Here is a 22183-nt window from a genome sequence, read left to right on the forward strand (position 1 = left end):
TAATCCAAATTTAAAGCATAAGACAGACCTAAATAGATGCAGATTGCATGATTCTGCAGATTATTACAATACCTCTCTCAACAATGATGGCAGTAGACACTGGGCAAAGGTAGAGAGAGAGATTCTTCTTCATCAATGACAGTCAGCACCCCAACAGATACTTGTGCCCAGGCTTCATCAACATCACAAACCTGAATAAAACCAAACAATAAAAATATTACAACAGGGAAAAGTGAAAAGGCATGATTAATTGTCAGTTATTTGCCCTGCATACATGTGTGTATTGCTCATGCATGAGCAGCCAGTTGTTATCCTTTGAACAAATCGATAAGATTTAGTAAATACAAAATATTATTTTTATATTATTACAAAAAGCGCTCATGTTGCTTCATGAAATGAGCTTAAACCACTGGAGACACATGAGCTTATGATTTCTTTCATTGCTGCCTATTGAGGAACAGAAAGGACTTGGATTTTATTAAAAGTATCATAATTTTTTATCTGAAGATGAAAAAAAGTGTCATAATAATAAAAAATTAAGGCTGCAGGAAACTCACCCCTGTATTAATTTGCTGCATAAGATCATCAAATTTCTCTCCAATGCTTCTTGAAGACTTGTGACAAAACGTGGTGTGTAGCGATCCACAGCACCATAAAAGTTACTCTGCAGTCTGCAGATCTGTGGTGACTATCCTGTCAAACTCTGCAAACACCTACAACACAGGCACACAAAAAAAGGCATGGGACAGTGTGGAAATTTTTCAATGCATGGTCAGGCCTACAGGCCAATCCTAAAGCCAAACCTAAACAGAATGTGGTTTCTCATGGTGGAAAAAGGGATATGAATAAGTTCTTACTGGTCTCTCTGTAAAAAGAGCTGGCCACTGCTCCATCTGCATCCACAATCTCACATCTTCGCATTGAGAAGGTCTGGTCCATCTTTGATGCAATCAGAGGTTCCACTAGTCTAGGATAACATCACTTAACATTACTAAGTTTCTCATCTTGTTAAAAGATGGCTAATTTTATCAGCAGTGATAAAGCAGTGGAGTTTGAGTAAAGAAAATAACTTTTACCAGTGCTTGCCTTACATTCTTAATGTACTCAATTTAAAAAATAAAAGTATAATGCTATTGTGAATTCATAAATACTGTCACAAATCATCACAAACTTAATCTCTGCATAAACTGCAGGTTAACGTTACATTTAACTGTAAATGTGCGCCATTTCACACGATTTGTAACCTTAACGTTAATCATTTATAAACCAATGCCAATAGAGGAGAATGCATCAGTGAAAATGCATCGGTTTTAAATTTGGGAACAATAAATAGCTTTTCAGGCATTCCAGGAACTGTTATGCCTAACCATATTCTTCAAGCTCCGAATATCACAATTATTTGGTACACATTAAGGAGATCAGTAAAGATTAGCGACAGACAGTAAAAAAAAAAACATTCACACAAAAGTCGCATGCTTGATTACTCACCTTATTATCATCTCATATTATTATTCCAAAAATGTAGCGAGGCTCCAGATAAAAATGTAGGCAGTCTCCAGTCTGTCAACGTCTTTCCACATCTTCAAAATTGGCGCTGAAATACACAGAATCTATCGCGCATGCTCTCACAAGTGCAGCTTCTTCTTCTTTGTTTTTTCGGCACATTAGGCACGCTTTAATGCACTGCTGCCTCTCACTGGTTTAGTAACGCCATTGCATCATTTGTTGCTACTTGCTTGTATCAAGTAAGCGTCACTCAAATTATTGAGTAACTTGTTATTTTCACCCTGCAATTGACCGTAACTCAACAAAACCTAGTAAGAAGTATGTATTTTATATAACTGAGTAAAGTTAACTAATATATGTGAGTCAGGAACGCTATTGGATTTTACAGTGTGTAGATATAGCTATATTTGCTCTTTATATTGTTACATTTATATTTTAAACCTCTTTTGCACACAATGTATAGCACACGTTAGGGGTGAGCAGCATGACCAGACATCACACTGAGTAATTGTATTTGATGTGGAGCTATATAATTACAAAATATAGTGAAGTATATTATAATATATTAAATATGATATGTAAATAAATGTGTTATATATAAATATGTCATGTACATACTATAATATTTATTACTTATATGATTTATACACCTTTTATTTTTCTATTTTTAATACATTTTATTGTGTGTTTTTTTATTAATTTTGTTTTAAAAAAATGATTCAGCTTTAACAAATTTTTATTTCAGTTTTATACTATGGGGCTGTTTAATGCTTGAATCTGATTGGTTGACGGTGTGCAATTATTTTCAGAGAAACACACAGCTAAAGTAGTTCCAGCAGGTCTCGACCGCATTATAGTTCCATATCACTTCGCGTAGTTAACTGTAATAACGGAAAATAGGATACAAATCATAACAAGAAAAAGCATGCAGCCCCATGCGCTTGATCTGCCATTTTCTATGTCTAAGTTCACAATCAATGGAAACGTGCAGTTTAATTTTAATAAATAAAGTATATAGTCCTAATCTATCTATAATCAACAGAAAATTATAAATAAATTGATAGTCCTGCTGCATGGGTTTTCGTTAGTATTGCAGATAATATAACAAATAAATAAATAATTATAGGCCTACTTGTTAAAAGGGCTTTGTGTTTAATTTATTAGGCTAGCCTACTGTCAAAAATAGAAAAAAAAAGAATTAATTCAAACGAATGAATTAATAAATAAATGAAATAATATTGACGCACAGGCTTTTCTGTCTCATTATTGCTGATATGGCTGCTGTTTGTTTGCGGCGCTTGGTGACTGTCTGTCTACAACTCTGAAAAGCCTCATGGAACGCACTAACATGGAACCTAAGACTTCCACAGAAGATATATGAAGACGTCAGATGCAAAAACCTCACATCTGTCTGACATTTATCTTTTAAATGAGCTTATTTCTTTTTATCAGGCTCCTATGTTTAGGTTCAGTAATTTCACTTTAATGGCAATGAAAAGGTTATTGAAATGCTTTATTTAAAAAAAAAAAAATCACTTTAGTGGACCCTAAGTCCATGTGTGCTTTTTTTTTAGTAAACAGTTGCAAAATCACTACTGCCATGTCCGTAATCTAGGTCCAAGTGCTCCTTTTCCTTGACTGTTCAAGCTGGTGGAATGACCTGCCTGAACTGACTGGTCACAGCACTTGCGTATTGTTGCCTAATTGTTGGCTTGATGGCTTCTATGCTTTTCTCATTTGTAAGTTGCTTTGGATAAAAGCATCTGCTAAATGATTAAATGTAATGTAATGTAATGTAATGCTCACAGGGGACCCAGGTTCGAATGTGACCTGCGGTCATTTCCCCTATCCCACACCTATCTCTCTCCATCTTCTGTCATGAGGTTGCAGGATAGACGAACCCAAAAGCAGACTGCAAATAACTCAAAAGGGGTTTAATGATGGCAAAACAGAAAACAAAACCCACGATGGGGCAAAACAGGACTGGAGGTAAACTAAGACACGATGACAAACGAAGACTCTGACTTGACAGGAAACAAACTCACAATTCTCAATAAACAGGTTTCAGACAAAATACTCACAGAGAATAACTCACAATGTTTGACAATGTACCGACACAGGACAGCAAACACAAGGGGATTAAATAGGGAGACACTAATGACAAAGACAGGTGAAGCTGACTAGACAAGGACAGGTGAAACTGACTAGACAATAATGACGAGACGAGGATAACAAGGGGGCGGGGTAACATAACGAGACAACACAAGCACATGGCTCAAAACACAAGACCATGTGCTTGCACACAAAACATGGGTCTGTCATGATCCTGCCTCAAGACTAGAGAAATGAAATGACAAGAGGGCAGAATCATGACAGAACCCCCACCTTAAGGAGCGGCTACCAGACGCTCCAAAAGAGGACATCAAACACGAGACATGACAGACTGGGAAACAGACACAAACCAACAAAACATGACGAATAAAAGCAACGGCATACAAGAATATACAATAATGGGGTTGGGATGCATCAATAAAAATAACAAACAAGGGAGGGAGGGAGGGAGGGAGGGGGGGCGGGGGAACAAGAAAGTTCATGGGTGGTAGACCAGGGAGGGTGGGAGGGCTGGGGGTCTTGGGTTTACGGGATGAGGGCTTGGGACGAGGATTCCGGGCGGACTTGGGTGGAGGCACTCGAGGAGAAGCCATAGGGGAACCAGACTGAGACAGGGTGACACGTGGAGAAACGCTGGGGGAACTTGACTGGGACAAGGAAGGAGACAGCACAGGACAGGAGACAGGGTGAGAAGTAATCGACTCAGATGTAGTGCTCATAAAAAACTCAGAAGCGCTCTCCTGTGCAGTACTCTCAGGAGCTGGAGCAGCGAGCTCGGAAACAGCTCTCTCAGAAGATAGCTCAGGAAACGTTCTCTCAGCAGCGGGTGCTGGGACCGCCTTCACTGCGGCGGGCTCTGTGTCTGCGGCGGGCTCTGTGTCTGCGGCGGGCTCTGTGTCTGCGGCGGGCTCTGTGTCTGCGGCGGGCTCTGTGTCTGCGGCGGGCTCTGTGTCTGCGGCGGGCTCTGTGTCTGCGGCGGGCTCTGTGTCTGCGGCGGGCTCTGTGTCTGCGGCGGGCTCTGTGTCTGCGGCGGGCTCTGTGTCTGCGGCGGGCTCTGTGTCTGCGGCGGGCTCTGTGTCTGCGGCGGGCTCTGTGTCTGCGGCGGGCTCTGTGTCTGCGGCGGGCTCTGTGTCTGCGGCGGGCTCTGTGTCTGCGGCGGGCTCTGTGTCTGCGGCGGGCTCTGTGTCTGCGGCGGGCTCTGTGTCTGCGGCGGGCTCTGTGTCTGCGGCGGGCTCTGTGTCTGCGGCGGGCTCTGTGTCTGCGGCGGGCTCTGTGTCTGCGGCGGGCTCTGTGTCTGCGGCGGGCTCTGTGTCTGCGGCGGGCTCTGTGTCTGCGGCGGGCTCGGTGTCTGCGGCGGGCTCGGTGTCTGCGGCGGGCTCGGTGTCTGCGGCGGGCTCGGTGTCTGCGGCGGGCTCGGTGTCTGCGGCGGGCTCGGTGTCTGCGGCGGGCTCGGTGTCTGCGGCGGGCTCGGTGTCTGCGGCGGGCTCGGTGTCTGCGGCGGGCTCGGTGTCTGCGGCGGGCTCGGTGTCTGCGGCGGGCTCGGTGTCTGCGGCGGGCTCTGTGTCTGCGGCGGGCTCTGTGTCTGCGGCGGGCTCTGTGTCTGCGGCGGGCTCTGTGTCTGCGGCGGGCTCTGTGTCTGCGGCGGGCTCTGTGTCTGCGGCGGGCTCTGTGTCTGCGGCGGGCTCTGTGTCTGCGGCGGGCTCTGTGTCTGCGGCGGGCTCTGTGTCTGCGGCGGGCTCTGTGTCTGCGGCGGGCTCTGTGTCTGCGGCGGGCTCTGTGTCTGCGGCGGGCTCTGTGTCTGCGGCGGGCTCTGTGTCTGCGGCGGGCTCTGTGTCTGCGGCGGGCTCTGTGTCTGCGGCGGGCTCTGTGTCTGCGGCGGGCTCTGTGTCTGCGGCGGGCTCTGTGTCTGCGGCGGGCTCTGTGTCTGCGGCGGGCTCTGTGTCTGCGGCGGGCTCTGTGTCTGCGGCGGGCTCTGTGTCTGCGGCGGGCTCTGTGTCTGCGGCGGGCTCTGTGACTGCGGCGGGCTCTGTGACTGCGGCGGGCTCTGTGACTGCGGCGGGCTCTGTGACTGCGGCGGGCTCTGTGACTGCGGCGGGCTCTGTGACTGCGGCGGGCTCTGTGACTGCGGCGGGCTCTGTGACTGCGGCGGGCTCTGTGACTGCGGCGGGCTCTGTGACTGCGGCGGGCTCTGTGACTGCGGCGGGCTCTGTGACTGCGGCGGGCTCTGTGACTGCAGCGGGCGAAGAACGGGAGGCTCCCCTCTTCCTCCTCTTTCTCCTAGGTCGAGAAGCTGAGACGGGTTGGGGAAGCTCAGCGGAAACCACCGCAGGTACAGCAGGCTCTGCGGAGGAGGACTCTGACGCCGACTCCCACGACAGCCGTCTTCCTCGTTTACCACGAAGATCAAAAGGGGTGGACGGAGCTCTAGGAGTCATGGAAGAGTCCACCGGGCTTCCAAACATCGCGACCCCTATCCGGAGACCCTCAGGGATAACCGGCAGTCGAGCAGAAGGTGAAGACGATGACTCATAACGACCACCGCCCCTACTGCGGCCTCCACGGGTCCCACGAAATATGGCCAGACGGGTTCCCTCAAACGAACGTCCTAACATACTCTTGGCCCGTTCTTCTGTTAGCTAGTTATGGTCGGTACATTCTGTCATGAGGTTGCAGGATAGACGAACCCAAAAGCAGACTGCAAATAACTCAAAAGGGGTTTAATGATGGCAAAACAGAAAACAAAACCCACGATGGGGCAAAACAGGACTGGAGGTAAACTAAGACACGATGACAAACGAAGACTCTGACTTGACAGGAAACAAACTCACAATTCTTAATAAACAGGTTTCAGACAAAATACTCACAGAGAATAACTCACAATGTTTGACAATGTACCGACACAGGACAGCAAACACAAGGGGATTAAATAGGGAGACACTAATGACAAAGACAGGTGAAGCTGACTAGACAAGGACAGGTGAAACTGACTAGACAATAATGACGAGACGAGGATAACAAGGGGGCGGGGTAACATAACGAGACAACACAAGCACATGGCTCAAAACACAAGACCATGTGCTTGCACACAAAACATGGGTCTGTCATGATCCTGCCTCAAGACTAGAGAAATGAAATGACAAGAGGGCAGAATCATGACATCTTCACTGTCCTTACTGAATAAAGCAAAAGGCTAAAAAATATAGTAAAAAAATGTATAAATAAACAATTCACACATTATAACCATAATGACACAAAATGACAGCACACATTACTGGATAACAACAACAAACAGAAGGCAAATAGAAGACTTTGTACAATAACTACACCATATACACTACGCTCAAATACTACACTACACTACGCCTGAAATATAATAACCTGTATACAATATTAAATATGTATTAAAAAATAAATATAAAGTTATGATGTATCGAAAATAAATAAATAATAAATAAATAGCTAGCTATAAAAAGTGTACTAAGTTGTTCATTAAGAAGTGCATTAAGTAAATATTAAACTGATATTAGTCAAATCTAAACAATCCATTGTCATAAAATGTAAATTTCTAGTATAAACTTCTCCTAAACTTCTAAACATCTTGTTTAGTTAAAAATCTTTCGAAACAGGATAAAAACTTGCAGCTCGATAATTGAAAGCCGGCTCATTTGCACACCGTCATTCATCTTGAAATCATATGATTCGCATCATATTTGCATCTTCTGATTGGTTCTACATGTGAACTTAGAGGCTTTTGCTGGCAAAGGGAAGTGGCGTTTAGAGGTTTCTTCCAACGAACCAGAATTTCTGAATGGACTGAGGCTTGGATTTAGCGGGTTTGAAGTGATTATTAATACGTGCAGAGAGCATTCACTCAATATCGTTGTCTCATTTTTGACGGAGGTGGTGTTTAGCCACAAATGTACATTTTTTAATATTTAGACCACATCTATTATTGACTGTCATCTGGAAATGAAGAGAGTTTCAACCAGAATAACAAAAAGGTTTTATGAAAAAAATGCCTACCCTACCTTTAAGGTTACACTATCAATGCGCATGCACTTGATTTCAGCACATCTGTCTCTATTTCCAGCTCATTCATTCGCTCTCAGTATCTGTCTGCATTCTGTCCCTCTCTTCCCCATTTTCAGATTCTTTATTTTAAGTGGGAAGAATCAGACCTCCCAGATTCTTATGTAACCAGCCAACAGCGCAGATGCCTGAAATAACTCCAGCATACCATGACGTATAGATCTCTCAGAGGCATGTGCATGCACAATGCCACGAAATGAAACCCAAAGACAGGCAATCAGACTTCAACACAACCACATTTTCTCATTTATATCACATGTACAGTATGCTCTCCTGTGAACATCCACTCAATGGCTTGAATATACACACTCCCATATCTCATTGTTCAGCCTCTCTGCTGTCCTCCAGGGCTTTTATTACTCAGTGGAGCATCAGGGATAGATTGCTTTAATTAACACTCTCTAAATGCCATCGAAAAGAAACCACTATCTCATACTGCTTGGTATGGCACCTCTCTCTGATCCCTATTACATAATACTGATGTTTTACCCACACAACTTCATGATTGTAATAACATAGAGTCAATACCCCGCTGTGTGTGTGCTTCAACAGAGATGGTGTCAATTCAGTGGTCTAGAAATACCATAATAATCAACCAAAGGAGGGTACATAATGCAATTGTTTGTACATAAGGCATAAGCTATAATACAAAATTAATAAATGCTGTAAAGGTATTTTAAAGCAGTACAAATAGTATTGATAAAGAATAGCCTACATGAAGAGTTCAGATGCAAAAACCTTTGACATGTTTTTTTTTAAAGGTGTGCTATAATGTCAATTTCACAAGATGTAAAAACAAGTCTTTGATGTCCCCAGAGTGTGTATGTGAAGTTTTAGCTCAAAACACCCCACAGATATTTTTATATAGCAAATTGTCGCTTTTTGAGGGTGAGCAAAAATGCACTTTTTTTGTCTGTCCCTTTAAATGCAAATGAGCTGCTGCTCCTGGCACAGAGCTTGCATGTAACTGTCTTTTGCTACAAAAACCTTATTTGGACAATAAGACATAGTATACAGTTGCTAAATCACTAAAGATGCAGCTGAAAACATTGCAAATGATGAAAGAAGAATTCAAAATGTAACAATGAAGAAACTGATCCACACAGTAGGAGGAGCTGTAATGTAAGTGACCGTCACGTCCATTTACAGCAGCACAAGGAACATTGTTGTGTTTACTTGTTTACGAAATCCTGTCATTGTCACTGTAACGATTGGACAAAACGTGATAAAAACTTGCAGCTCGGCAATTGAAATCCGGCTCATACTCACACCGTCATTCATCTTGAAGTCATATGATTCAGTTAGCGTCTTCTGATTGGTTTCTGTGGACTTGCATAAGTCCACAGAACAAAGGGAAAAAGGGAAGGGGTGATTAACGGTTTCTACCAGCAAACCAGTATTTCTGAATGGGCTAACGCTGGGATTTAGCGGATTTGAAGTGAAAGTATTTGATGAACGAATACTATGTGCGAAGAGCATTCGCTCAAAATTATTATCTCATTCTTGATGGAGGTGGCGTTTAGCGGCTTTTGCATCTGAACTCTTCGCATATGAGAAAAGCTCAGAAAAAATCATCAAAGATGGCTACTTGAAGCATCAATTAAACGCAGTCAGTATTTTGATGCTTATTGGAGTAGCGTGTTAGCTTAGCAACATGCTAACATCCAACTCTCAATTTTGAGTCTCATGCACTTCCTGTGAGGAACTCTAAGGACAATGAACATTATTGCTGGCAGATAAAACAGTTTACAGTTATCATAAATCTTAGACAGAAATTCAAGAAATAAATCCCTAGTTTAGAAGAGTTTTAGTGTTTCAAAATTGCATGATTACGTTTTTGCAAAAGAATGCATGTCTCTGAGCTTTTTCCTTATGAAATAGCAGATTACAGAAGTTCTGGTGAATCTAGATTCAAGAAGTGCTTATGTGGCAGATACAAGAAGAACTGGAGAGACACCTAACAAGTTGACAAGTTCGATGGTGAAACAAGAAAGAAATGGAGCGATGGATGGATAGACAAATAGATAGATATTGTGATTCAGAGTATAATCAAGTGATAGAAGAATGAAGGATTCGTCTTCAACTTTTATAAACGATAAACGTTATCCCGTTATCCCGGCAGCAAGTCAGGTAGAGTTAGACAAAAAAAGACTGATTAATGGGTGAACATTGTAGAAACGGAAGCAAACAAGCTGAGCGAGAGGCCGACACAATGGGATCTTGGTGCATTGCAGACAGCATTACCATGGAAACGGGGTGGGGGAGAGAGAGAGAGAAATAGTGTGTGTATGAGAGAGAGAAAAAGAGAGTATTAGAGGCTAGAGGATTAGAAAAGAAGGGATGGGGTCACTGCAGAGCTCCCAGGCTTCCTGTGTACTCAGTCGTGGGTGTGTATGGACTGAAGGTGTTGGCTTGAAGAGGAAGGCAGTGGGTGAAGCAAGTACATACTGGGATGCTGGGGGTTAATATGATAAAGCTGGAGACTAGAGGAGCTTCCTGGTGGAGATTTGTATGGCTGCATCGTCACACTAGTGAGAAAATAAAGCTAAATGGGGTTAGACCAACCTACTCAACCTAAACTTGTATTATCTTATCTTATCTTATCTTATCTTATCTTATCTTATCTTATCTTATGCTGGTCTGTTGGCTTGTTTTAGATGGGTTTTGGGCACTTAAGTAGGCTAGCCAGTTTGACCAAGCTGGAAGGTGAGTTGGAACATTTTAAATCCACTAAGAACATCAAACTTTCTTAGGTTGGTTTAAGCTGGTCTTTTCAGTAGGGACAGACTAAACAGTTTGAGTGGGCAGTTAAAAATCAGCTCTAATGTACACTGCCAAAAGTTTGTGTTGTGTCCAATGAGGGCAATTGGCTAGTACTCTCTGTCCTTTGTATATATACACTATGTTTGTGTCTGAAGACAGACAGAACAAGTAAGAGTGTAAATCAATGAGTAAACTTGCTGTGAGTCCTAATGACAGATGGTACATTACTGTTTTCTCCCTTACTTGTTGAGGCTGACAGAAATAGGTTTGTTAAAATGATATGTTTTGCCCTAATACCACTTTAGATTCAAATCTGTATTACCTCAGCCATCCAATCAATCAAAATTCTCGCAAGTCAAACGTTTTTTTGCCAAACTTGAATAACTGATAACACTTGACTCCCAGGAGAATTTTTTATTGTACAATATGCATCGGAAAGGCCATGAACAGATGAAGTGGTGAAATGTAGCCTGTCCGTGACAAGATGATGACCACCTGGCCCTGAGCCTCTGGACCCACTGGCCATCTGCACAGCCTGACCTTCACTTCCCACACCGAGGATACCACAACCTTTCCCTTTATACCTCTACCTGGACACTCTTATCCCCTTTCATGTATATGTTTTTGGACAAAGCAAGTGCATTAATGCATAATTGAAGCTAGTCAAATAATGTGGCCTCTGTGGCAAACACGTGATTGTGTTCTTGCATAACGTTGCGTCTTGCTGTTTATTCTGCATCCCGGACCATGAAAGGGATGTTTTTACGATGCTTTGTGAAGTTAAAGATAGTCCAACTTTAGAAAACCTCTTGCCTTCTGTTCCATTCCATTGTGCTCCATCCATTTTTTAATACAATAATTCCCTATTGCAATAGATTTTTAAAAAACACAGCTAAATACCAGACAAAATTCAGCTTCTGTCAAAAAGAAAATTCTCTGTTGCCTCTATGAACACTCTCAACAATCAGCAAGCAAACTGGTTGTGATTGCGACAAAGTCCTGTAACTGATTTTTTTTTTATTCGTACTGCAGTCACAAACACATAAAGCCAGATGTAACATTCCTTGCTGAATAAATATAGACACAGGAATCCCAGTAAAGATGAATTTGACATATTAGGAATAAACTAAAGAGTAAAGCCCAAAGTATATTTCAGTTTTGAAGTAAACATACAGCTGAATGCATAGACTTTCAAAGCTGTCCCAACTGGCACCCTAAACACTCATGGTCTTCCTATGAGTCGCTTCGGAAAGAGTGCATATCGAGGACGCATATCGACATTTATTGCAAAGGGGAGGGGGGGGGGGGGGCGCTCGCGAACCCCTTTTTTTAAATCATAAAATGGCAAAATGGGACAACCTATGTTCTTCACGATCACATGTACCCAGTGGCCAGTGTAAGTCCACGAGACTGTAAGTGCATATGCAGTGTGCCATTTGGGACACGGCCAAAGTATACTTCATAAGATAGCATGCGCAAACACTGGCAGTCGGCACATGCGCACTAGATAGTTTCATTCTTCTTCAGTATCTGCTCTATTTCTCTCCAGAAGTTATGACCAATTCAAATGTCTTTGTACTTGTTTAAGCTGGAATCTCTAGCACCCTCACACAAGGGCTCCTCAAAGTGGCCGTCTATTGTTGTTGTGTTTATTTTGTTGTTGTTCATTCTCCTGTGTTTCTTTTTCGACTGTTAAACAATAGTTGGGCACCTTGTGGAGAAACTAAGTACTCCAAAACATTTCAAGGCTCAGACATGCAAAACCTGATTTCACCAAGTGCAACATGTTCCTGGATAAACATCTTTGTTAATCCTAGAACAACATTCCATTCAACCAATCAGATTTAAGGAACAAGTTTACAGTTTATGTCAAGTTTAGGATTAAAACCAGGGTTAGGTGCTACTACATCAGTGTTATTCATCTATAATTTCCCTCTGATTTTAGGGATTACAGGGCTAGGTTAGGGGTAGGGACATGGTTATGATAACATTTTTGACAAATGTTGTTCCAGGAACACATCTAACTCGGAATCAGTACGTGCCGCCGGGATACAAAGTATGCACGGTTAGTAAAACCAGGCTGCAAAAATGTCATTCTGATGATGAAATTTACATCACACGCACTTTACGCATTCCCTAGTGTACGCATAAAAACTGAAGTATACTCTAGCCTTGATGTTTGATCAGAGATTCATAAAACTTTAACTGCACAGCAAAGTGCAGAGATGGTTTGCGTTTCACATGATCAGATTTAAGGGTGATTGAAGATATTTATGTGATGCTTTGAGTTTCGAGGAGGCAGTGGTGGGTTATTGCCTGAGCATGTTGTCTGCTGCTCCACAGTTCCCTTTCTCTCGGCAGAGATATTCCTGACTACAGACTTAAAAATAGAACCCCCACCCTACCACTCATCCTCTGCACCCTCTGCACCCCATCTCTCTTTTTCTCTATTTACTCTCTTGTTCCCTGTCCCTCGCTGTCATCCACTTCTTATCAGTCACTCTCTCTCATCAGCGATGCTGCTGATCGTCATGGAGATGTGAGGAACCGCATATAATGTGTTACGGGTGCCACCTGCTGTGATGAGAGGTCTAATGAGTCTCTCAGGCAGGTGTCAAGAAAGCCGACGAGGCACAAAGCCAGTCGAGAAACATATGCATTAAGTCCAGATGGAAAATGCTACAGTGTCAATAAATGGACAAATGACCATGTCTGTGCTTGCAATGGAATACCAGCGTAATGCTAACCTTGCTGGTTTATAGTATGCAAGACACAGTAGGCCTATGCTACATTGTTGGCACATAACATCTTTACTTTTGCATGTTTAATTCAGTGAGTGGCATCCAGTTATCATCTCAGAAATATTTATCACTTTTTTTTGTACAGTTTGTGTAAAAATATAAGATCTTTTCTAGATATGTTTGGAATGGAATACTAGCATACTGCCTACTGGATTCTGTGAAGTATATTATACTGTTTACTACTTATTTTTATAAATAGCTTGCAAAATATTATGCAGTAGGTATACAATGAAAAATGTTTCAAACAATATGCTACACATTCAAACGGTGTGATTCATTGTTGTTAGAAAAGAATACCAACAAACTGCATACTGCGCGGTAGAAAACAATTGTACAGTGTATTACATTGTCAATATATTACAATACCAATATACTTCTTACTGCATGCTGTGGAAATGTATACTGATTCATATATTATTTTATTAAAAAAATAGGATGCAGAAAGCAGTTTTCTGACAGTGTAGCATACTATTTGAAACATGTAGTGTCACATAAAACATACAAACATACATCACAGTGTAAATAAAGAATGTGAAACAGTACACATTATGCAACAATGGAAATAAATATCTAGTACAGTCATGAAACTCTAGAGGCTGCAGGCTGAAAGGTCCTTTACATGCAATCTGCAAGCAGTCACATTACCACATGGCGCAAGCTGATTGGCCTCTGTTGATCCTGCAACCAATAAGATTGCTTGCTCAACATTCAAATAGTCTGGTCAATAGTCAAATAGTCAGTGTCTGTTGCAGGCTAGTCCTGCAGCGCGGTATCAGATTTACTCTGGAACCTTCCACCTCCCCCAGCTCTACCTGCCTAGATCTGCTACTTATTTATTTCTATTCATGCAGCATGTCTTGCATGATAAAAACATTCTATTTATAAATAACATAAAGCAATCCTGTCCAAGACTTTATCTATCATGCGAAAAACAGCATATCAAAATCTCTACCTGTTGACGCAGTACTGAAGCTGCACAGTATATACGTCTTATGGTCCACCCATATACTGCATACTACAAAAAAGAGTGAGCAGTGTGGTAATATGCAGTTCTGAACATACCCAATATACCCCGGATGAGCAAATCATCAGTCTACCTATAACTCTCTCAGCAGTCTACTCTTATGAAAAAGCTTCTGTGAAATATTTCCTGTTACATATTTAGTCTGTGAATAAACTGTTTATTTTGTGGAAGCCCCCTAATTAGATTCTCCTTCACAGACCACCCACATGATCTTCCTGAAATATCAGCCATTGATTAGTTGTGTCCTGTTGGGCGATAAGGCAGTATTTTTAGCTCGAGTTAATCTAAAATGTCTGTGCCCCATGATATCTGTCTGGAGAGAGCAGGCTGTTGCCACAGATACCAGACAGAAGGATGTGTCTCCAGCACACAAGGCACTTCCCTTTTTTAGACACGCAATCAGCGGCGTGCATGACAACGTTGATGAGCTGTTTAGCTTAGCCGCAGGTGGAAACAGGTTTTGTGTGAAGGTGAAAATGGCGTGTTTGTGTGCATCTATGCACATGCGCTTTGATTTAACTCTGAGAAACAGGTGGATTGCTCTTCAGGCTGCATGTGAGGGTTTGCTGTTGTTCTCTGGGAAGTGTCACGTGGACTTGGATGAATCTTTTTAGCACCTCTTGCCCTTAGCACAGATTTTATCCACCCCATGCCTCCCTCATTCTCTCTCTCTCTGAGCTGCACTGTTTAATATTTCATCAAAGTGTCCCAAAGGACAGACTCTCCCGCTGTTCTGGTATTTACTGTGGATCAGTAGCGAGATACTTCTGGGTGAAACAGGCAGAGTAGGCGTTTGGATACAAGGGAATAGCTGTCGAATGACAAGGACTGAGAAGGGAAGAAACAGAGAGGAGATAAAGCCATATATAGAAAGATATAAATGTGTTTTATAAGCATCTTGGAGAAAGCTTTTACCCCTCAACATGTTGCTTTCAGTGCAAAGGGAAATTGACCAGGAATAATATGCATAAAGGTTTAGAATAATGTTATTTGGTTCAGTTGGTTCAGTCAGAGGTCTGATTGTTTGATTGTGAACGGAAGAAGGCTTCCTCCACAGAGTAAAAGATTAAAAAAATGTAGTTGTGAAATAAAGTTTAAAAGTTAAAATAATATCAGAGGTATAAAGATGCATTACAAGATTTAAATTCACAATTGTGAGATTTAAAGTTTAAGTTGCAATTGCAAGTCAAATTAAAATCGCAGTCATGAGATATAAAGCAAAATTGTGAGATTTAATATAAGATTGTGAGGAGCCCCAGACTTTACAGAAAGTTGTATCACAGGGCCCTTGACGACATAGCGACAGGGCTAGGTCGAAAGATGTCATAGATCTCTATGGGAGCATGTGCCTGTAAAGGTCTCGTGCAGCAGTTACTTTCCCAGGGGCTAATTGGCTCAGGAAGCATCTACAGCCGCAAGGGCCCTTGACGGTGGACTGTACCGAATTTTGAGGCCCTGCAACCTTTTGACCCCTGTATTTTTGACGTCCCTCTGGCAACTTATTGAATGGAAATTTCACAGGCAGTTCATGGACGAGTGTCTTTTTGGGCCAATTAAGTACTAAACGAGGTCAAAGATACAGAACTCTGGACACTGTCCCAGCCAGGGCCATGTGACGGGACATATCTGTCAATTTAAAAGACTCTGTCATTTTTTTCTAAAATTACTTCGGAGGAATAAAACAAACACAATCTGAGCAGCATGACACAGCAACCAATCAATGGCGTGAGTTTAGGGTGGGACTAACTGTTTGTCAACCAATGGCAGATGGGGGAGTATTTGGGGAACCTGCAAAAATAATTTAGACATACTAGTGGAAATTAATTACTTACTTCATCTTTAAATGTCTCTTGGTGGCCACTTTATTCTACAAACATTGATACAACACGTCACATTCATTCTTACTCGAGGACTCAATAGCTGGGTTTCAGTCACGTGATTATGAGCGATTTTCAACTGAATTGAAAGATTTTCCTGCCATCGAGGCGGTAGATATCAGCAACTACCTCGTCTTACAGACATATTTTGACTTTGCAAAGTTCGTAAACGTTACACGTTACACAAACATAGCCACTTAAGTTGTATTAACTCACCTTTGACGAAGTGATCACTGCACAAACGGGCATTTCCCCATTCGGCTCCTCCCGACCGCAGACGTAGGTTTGCAAGCCGTTTTTCCGGAGTTTTTCGGTCAATTTCTTGCATTTTCACCCCTTATGAACAACAACTTTTGGTACACGATAAAAACTCCTCGTGGTTTGATCAATTTAAGTAACCATAAACGACGCAAAACATAGGCATTTTGAGTTTGTTATAGTGCTTTCTAAATACAGCAAATCACTTCCTGCCCTCCATTTGCATTTCACGCCATGGCAACGCAGTGGCGTGACGTTATATGAAAACAAGCTATATGCCTCAGTCGCATTAGCAACACAAAACAAACTGAATATACAGTTCCCTTTCAATACCTCACAGCCAGCCTGTTATTCTTGTAAAATAACATGTTTATATAAGACGACAACATGTAGTTATTCTCTTCCACAAAGTATCTGTTCTGATATGTCACACATAATATTTCCCAAGCATTTGCTTGCCATTATGTCTGTGGAATTTAAGCATCAACTGTCTTTCCACATCAGATGTTATTCATTTTTAAATGAACACCTCAGTGAATTGTGTGCATCTGACTGCGATCTTCTTGCTCGGTGTTCCTGTGGCCCACACTGTTCATGTTCTGTCAGTATTTTTAGAAAGCTGTTCTCGTTCTCTCCATGTCTCACACTCGCTCTTGCAGTCAGAGGCGGACAGAGTACAGAGCTTTGTTACTTGAGTAAAAGTACAGATACCCCTTGCTAAATTTTACTCAAGTACAAGTAAAAGTACTACATTCAGATGTCTACTTAAGTAAAAGTACTAAAGTACTTGTTTATAAAAGTACTTGAGTATCAAGAGTACAAGAGTAGATTTTCTAAATATTGCATTACTAATCTACTGCCACAGTACTTACATTTATGCACAGAAACGTCCTACATGGAGTTATGAAAAATGTTAATGTTAATACCTTGGAGAATGTAAAAGGAATTGAAAGTAAAATCAAGTCATTTTCATCTTTTTACCATGTTGCTTTATTTAATTTAATAAAATTATTGGGGGGTCCCATCTTTAAATGCGGGGACAACACACACACACACACACACACACACACACACCACATGTAAGGGTGGCGCTGCCAATAAAGCACCTAAAAGCTGTCACAAAGAACCGGCAAAAGGAATGATTATGAATATGTAAAATATAGCAAGGAGATATTTCAATTGTTTATTAATAAACACTTGTTAATAAACAAGTGTTTTCTTTGTCAGTGTCGGCTAGATGAAGTTGACGATGCTGACTCGCGTTCTTCAGTAGTGAACGCGCCAGAGAGAAATGCACATTTCATACGGATTACATAAGCAGAGAACAGTCTGTAGTCTGTTTTCTTTCGTTTTGAATTTTTCTGTTTAAAAGTAGACATGTCTGTGAGAGGCAAGTAGGCTACCTTATACACTGTGTTTCGGTTCAGTTATGAGACGAGATCCAGTTCACGTGCCGGCGCCTCCGTTTCTTATCTATCGTCTGCTATTTACTTCTTATTTATTAAACCCAGGCAATTGGTTGATGAAACATTGATTCAAATTAAGATACAATTAATGCAAAACGAAATTCAGGTTAAAGAAAGGTTTTGTGTTTTCTGTTTGATGTCTCTGTGAAAGTTTTAAAGCATTTTTTATGCCGCTTTCAGAGCGCTCACGTCCGTAACGGAGAACACGTCCATAACATTGTTTTTTCCTCATAAATGCAAACCAGAAAAATCAAATAAAACAAAATTAATATTTTATGTACTGTGGAGACTGAGCGCCAACCCTTCTTCATTCGCTGGGTAGTAGCCTACTTTGGTTTGCGCAGTGTAATTCACATAATCAGTAAACATATATTTTGCCTCCTAAAGTTTTTTTTTTAAGAAATAAGAAATCCCTCGTGGCTACGCCACTGCCACATTTGAACCTGACTGTGTTAAACACACCACATACTCAAGAACATCAAACCAAATGCTTGGCTTACATTAATGTGTAATATAAAATCTGACCATGGAGTTGACTTTGGCAGAAAACTGAAAGTGATTGCTGATAGGCTGTCCCAATCAATGGCGCCTGCACAATCCAATCACGTTTGAGAGGGAAACAACAAATAGAGGGTTTCCGAGATTTTTCTTTACTTTTTTTTTTTTTTTTACTCAGGTACTCACGGTTATGGATAGAAATGTATTGGAGTAAAGAGTACAATATTTGCCTCTCAAATGTACTTGAGTAAAGTCATGAGTACTCCCCAAAAATGATACTCGAGTAAAGTACAGATCCCTCAAAATTGTACTTAAGTACTGTACTCAAGTAAATGTACTCCGTTACTGTCCGGCTCTGCTTGCAGTTATTTTATTTTAAAGACTATGAACACTATGACAGTAAGCAAGTGTCTGCTGGGAATGCAATACTTGCAGTTCTGCGGCCTGTCTGTACATATTCTTCTGCAGAAATGACACTATTGTGATTCATAACAATTTAGAACATAGTCATTGCGTCATTTGCAGCGCAATTGCTTTTTTATTTTTATTAACCGGGATCTTTAACCTGTGATAAATGCCCTGTTTCTTTTTCTCAAACTATTTTGAACTCTTGAGGCTTTGATCTCAATTGTGACATTCTGCAGTCATAAACACTCACCGGCCACTTTATTAGGTACCCCATGCTAGTAACGGGTTGGACCCCCTTTTGCCTTCAGAACTGCCTCAATTCTTCGTGGCATAGATTCAACAAGGTGCTGGAAGCATTCCTCAGGGAGTTTGGTCCATATTGACATGATGGCATCACACAGTTGCCGCAGATTTGTCGGCTGCACATCCATGATGCGAATCTCCCGTTCCACCACATCCCAAAGATGCTCTATTGGGTTGAGATCTGGTGACTGTGGAGGCCATTTTAGTACAGTGAACTCATTGTCATGTTCAAGAAACCAATTTGAAATGATTAGAGCTTTGTGACATGGTGGAAGTAGCCATCAGAGGATGGGTACATGGTGGCCATAAAGGGATGGACATGGTCAGAAACAATGCTCAGGTAGGCCGTGGCATTTAAACGATGCCCAATTGGCACTAAGGGGCCTAAAGTGTGCCAGGAAAACATCCCCCACACCATTACACCACCACCACCAGCCTGCACAGTGGTAACAAGGCATGATGGTTCCATGTTCTCATTCTGTTTACGCCAAATTCTGACTCTAACATCTGAATGTCTCAACAGAAATCGAGACTCATCAGACCAGGCAACATTTTTCCAGTCTTCAACTGTTCAATTTTGGTGAGCTCTTGCAAATTGTAGCCTCTTTTTCCTATTTGTAGTGGAGATGAGTGGTACCCGGTGGAGTCTTCTGCTGTTGTAGCCTATCCGCCTCAAGGTTGTGCGTGTTGTGGCTTCACAAATGCTTTGCTGCATACCTCGGTTGTAACGAGTGGTTATTTCAGTCACTGTTGCCCTTCTATCAGCTCGAACCAGTCTGGCCATTCTCCTCTGACCTCTGGCATCAACAAGGCATTTCCGCCCACAGAACTGCCGCTCACTGGATGTTTTTTCTTTTTCGGACCATTCTCTGTAAACCCTAGAGATGGTTGTGCGTGAAAATCCCAGTAGATTAGCAGTTTCTGAAATACTCAGACCAGCCCTTCTGGCACCAACAATCATGCCACATTCAAAGTCACTCAAATCACCTTTCTTCCCCATACTGATGCTCGGTTTGAACTGCAGGAGATTGTCTTGACCATGCCTACATGCCTAAATGCACTGAGTTGCCACCATGTGATTGGCTGCTTAGAAATTAAGTGTTAACGAGCAGTTGGACAGGTGTACCTAATAAAGTGGCCGGTGAGTGTATATAATGACTCTAAACAAAAGACATATCAATTAATGTCCCTTGTATCATAGTGTATCTCTTCTTACATTCACCTAATCGATATTTCCAATTCATCTTTATATTTATTTATTTTGTTAGCTGTTAAAAGTTAAAAACTGACCTAAATGTATTGTTATTAGAACTATTGTTACTATTATTATAGATTTCTAGTGCTAATGCTCCTATTATTGTCATGAATTATCATTATAAATATTATCATTGATACTATCACCACTAATATTAATATATTGCTGTTGTTGTTGTGATTGTTGGGATAATTAATACTTCACTAAAACTATACTGATACTACCGGACTGTCCCTATCCATACTTGCATCACAGAAAGGATCTCATGTCCCTACATACACCACTTTATCGATGACTGTACTGGGCTGTTTTGTATTTCGTTGTTTTTGTTTTGTTTTTGTGCTTTTTCTCTCTTATGTATTGTATATGTGTCTCACTACCTTGTATGTATTACTTCTTTGTTAATTTGCAATAAAAAAATAAAATAAAAAAAAATAAATAAAAAAACTTTTATGCTAGATGTGATTAATTGTGATTTGACAGCACTAATATATATATATATATATACATAATACACATACATGTAATATATTTGGCAATAATGACCAGCTGACTGTGCATTTTACCTAAATCTTGTCAAAATAAGAGGCTGCTATAATTTTGTCTAAAGTCTACCAATCAAAAGTTTTTGGTAAGTATGATTTTTTTTATGTTTTTTTTAAAAGAAGTCCTTTATGCTTACAAAGGCTGCATTTATTTGATCAATCTTAAATAACAAACATACATTTTTCTCTATCCATTACTTCAGTCTTCAGTGTCACATGATCATTCAGAAATCATTCTAATATGCTGGTTTGGTGCTTTAGAAATATTTATTATTTTTTATCCATGTTTGGTAACAAAATAACTTTCATTAAACTATTAACAAAGATTATATAATGCTTACAAATATCATTAAACTTTCAATTAATATGATCATGCACCTAAAAATCTAATGATCTCATCTTAAAAATATATATATTTAACAGATGTTATACAATGATTAAAATCATTTGTAGATTTTCTTTTAGAAATGCATGATCATATAAATTGAAAGATTAATGACATTTGTAAGCATATCAATTTACATTAAATAATGATCTGTTAATCATTATGAAATGTTTAATAAGTTAATTAGTAAACATTAACAAGCACATTATCTCATACTTCTAACTATTTTAATAAATATTAACTAATGGTCCGTTAAGCGTTATATAATGTTTGTTAATGACTTAATAATGAAAGTTATTATAAAGTGTTACCATGACAGAATTTTAATTTTGGGTGAACTATCTCTTTAAACACTAACAGTATTCATATATCAGAGTGTTAGTTCTTGGCTCATGGTCTTATCGGCTCCTATCTGATCCAGGAGGTAATTATGAAGTCATCACTCTCTGTTGTTCTACACCTTTGAGATGTCATCTTTTGGCACAGAATGGAGCGACATGTTTTAATCTTTATCTCTTTCTTAACATCAGCTGAGCAGGAGCCTATTTATCTCTCTCTTCCTTCCCCTCTCTCACTTTATATGGTGATGTCAGCAGCTTGGCCGTCAATGCTTGGCTGTAACAGATTGCTTGGTGCACTTGTCTTGTGCATCTTCCAGGTTTGTGAGTCGCCTGCCATCATTCTACAAACTCATGGACACCTGAAAGAATTAAAGGCACAGTCGACAGAAAAACACCCCAGAGTCTCATCTAGCCAGACCTTTGATTTATGAGTACAACAGGGCTATAAGCACCCCCTAAGGGAAATGTGCTTTTCACTGCTCCCATAGTGTATGATTGAAGGAATCTTTTTTTTTAGTGAACATTGATGGATCAACATGTTCTGTGAGAAAA

The 22183-nt window shown here is 40.9% G+C and overlaps 1 protein-coding gene and 1 long non-coding RNA gene across 2 annotated transcripts in view; one reads left to right on the forward strand and one right to left on the reverse strand.

Moving 5' to 3' along the window:
- rims3 (regulating synaptic membrane exocytosis 3) overlaps positions 1–22183 on the forward strand; it is an 88267-nt gene that overhangs the window by 57964 nt on the left and 8120 nt on the right. The gene's annotated exons all lie outside the window — the stretch shown is intronic.
- On the reverse strand, positions 101–964 carry LOC130087983 (uncharacterized). The gene is made up of 3 exons (XR_008807417.1): positions 858–964; positions 558–713; positions 101–191 (listed from the first exon to the last, which is right to left on the reverse strand). It is a non-coding gene; the product is annotated as an uncharacterized LOC130087983 (long non-coding RNA).

Source organism: Rhinichthys klamathensis, unplaced genomic scaffold (assembly GCF_029890125.1).
Source record: "Rhinichthys klamathensis goyatoka isolate OS25496 unplaced genomic scaffold, OSU_Roscu_1.1 h1tg000111l_1, whole genome shotgun sequence".
Taxonomy (NCBI): Eukaryota; Metazoa; Chordata; class Actinopteri; order Cypriniformes; family Leuciscidae; genus Rhinichthys; species Rhinichthys klamathensis.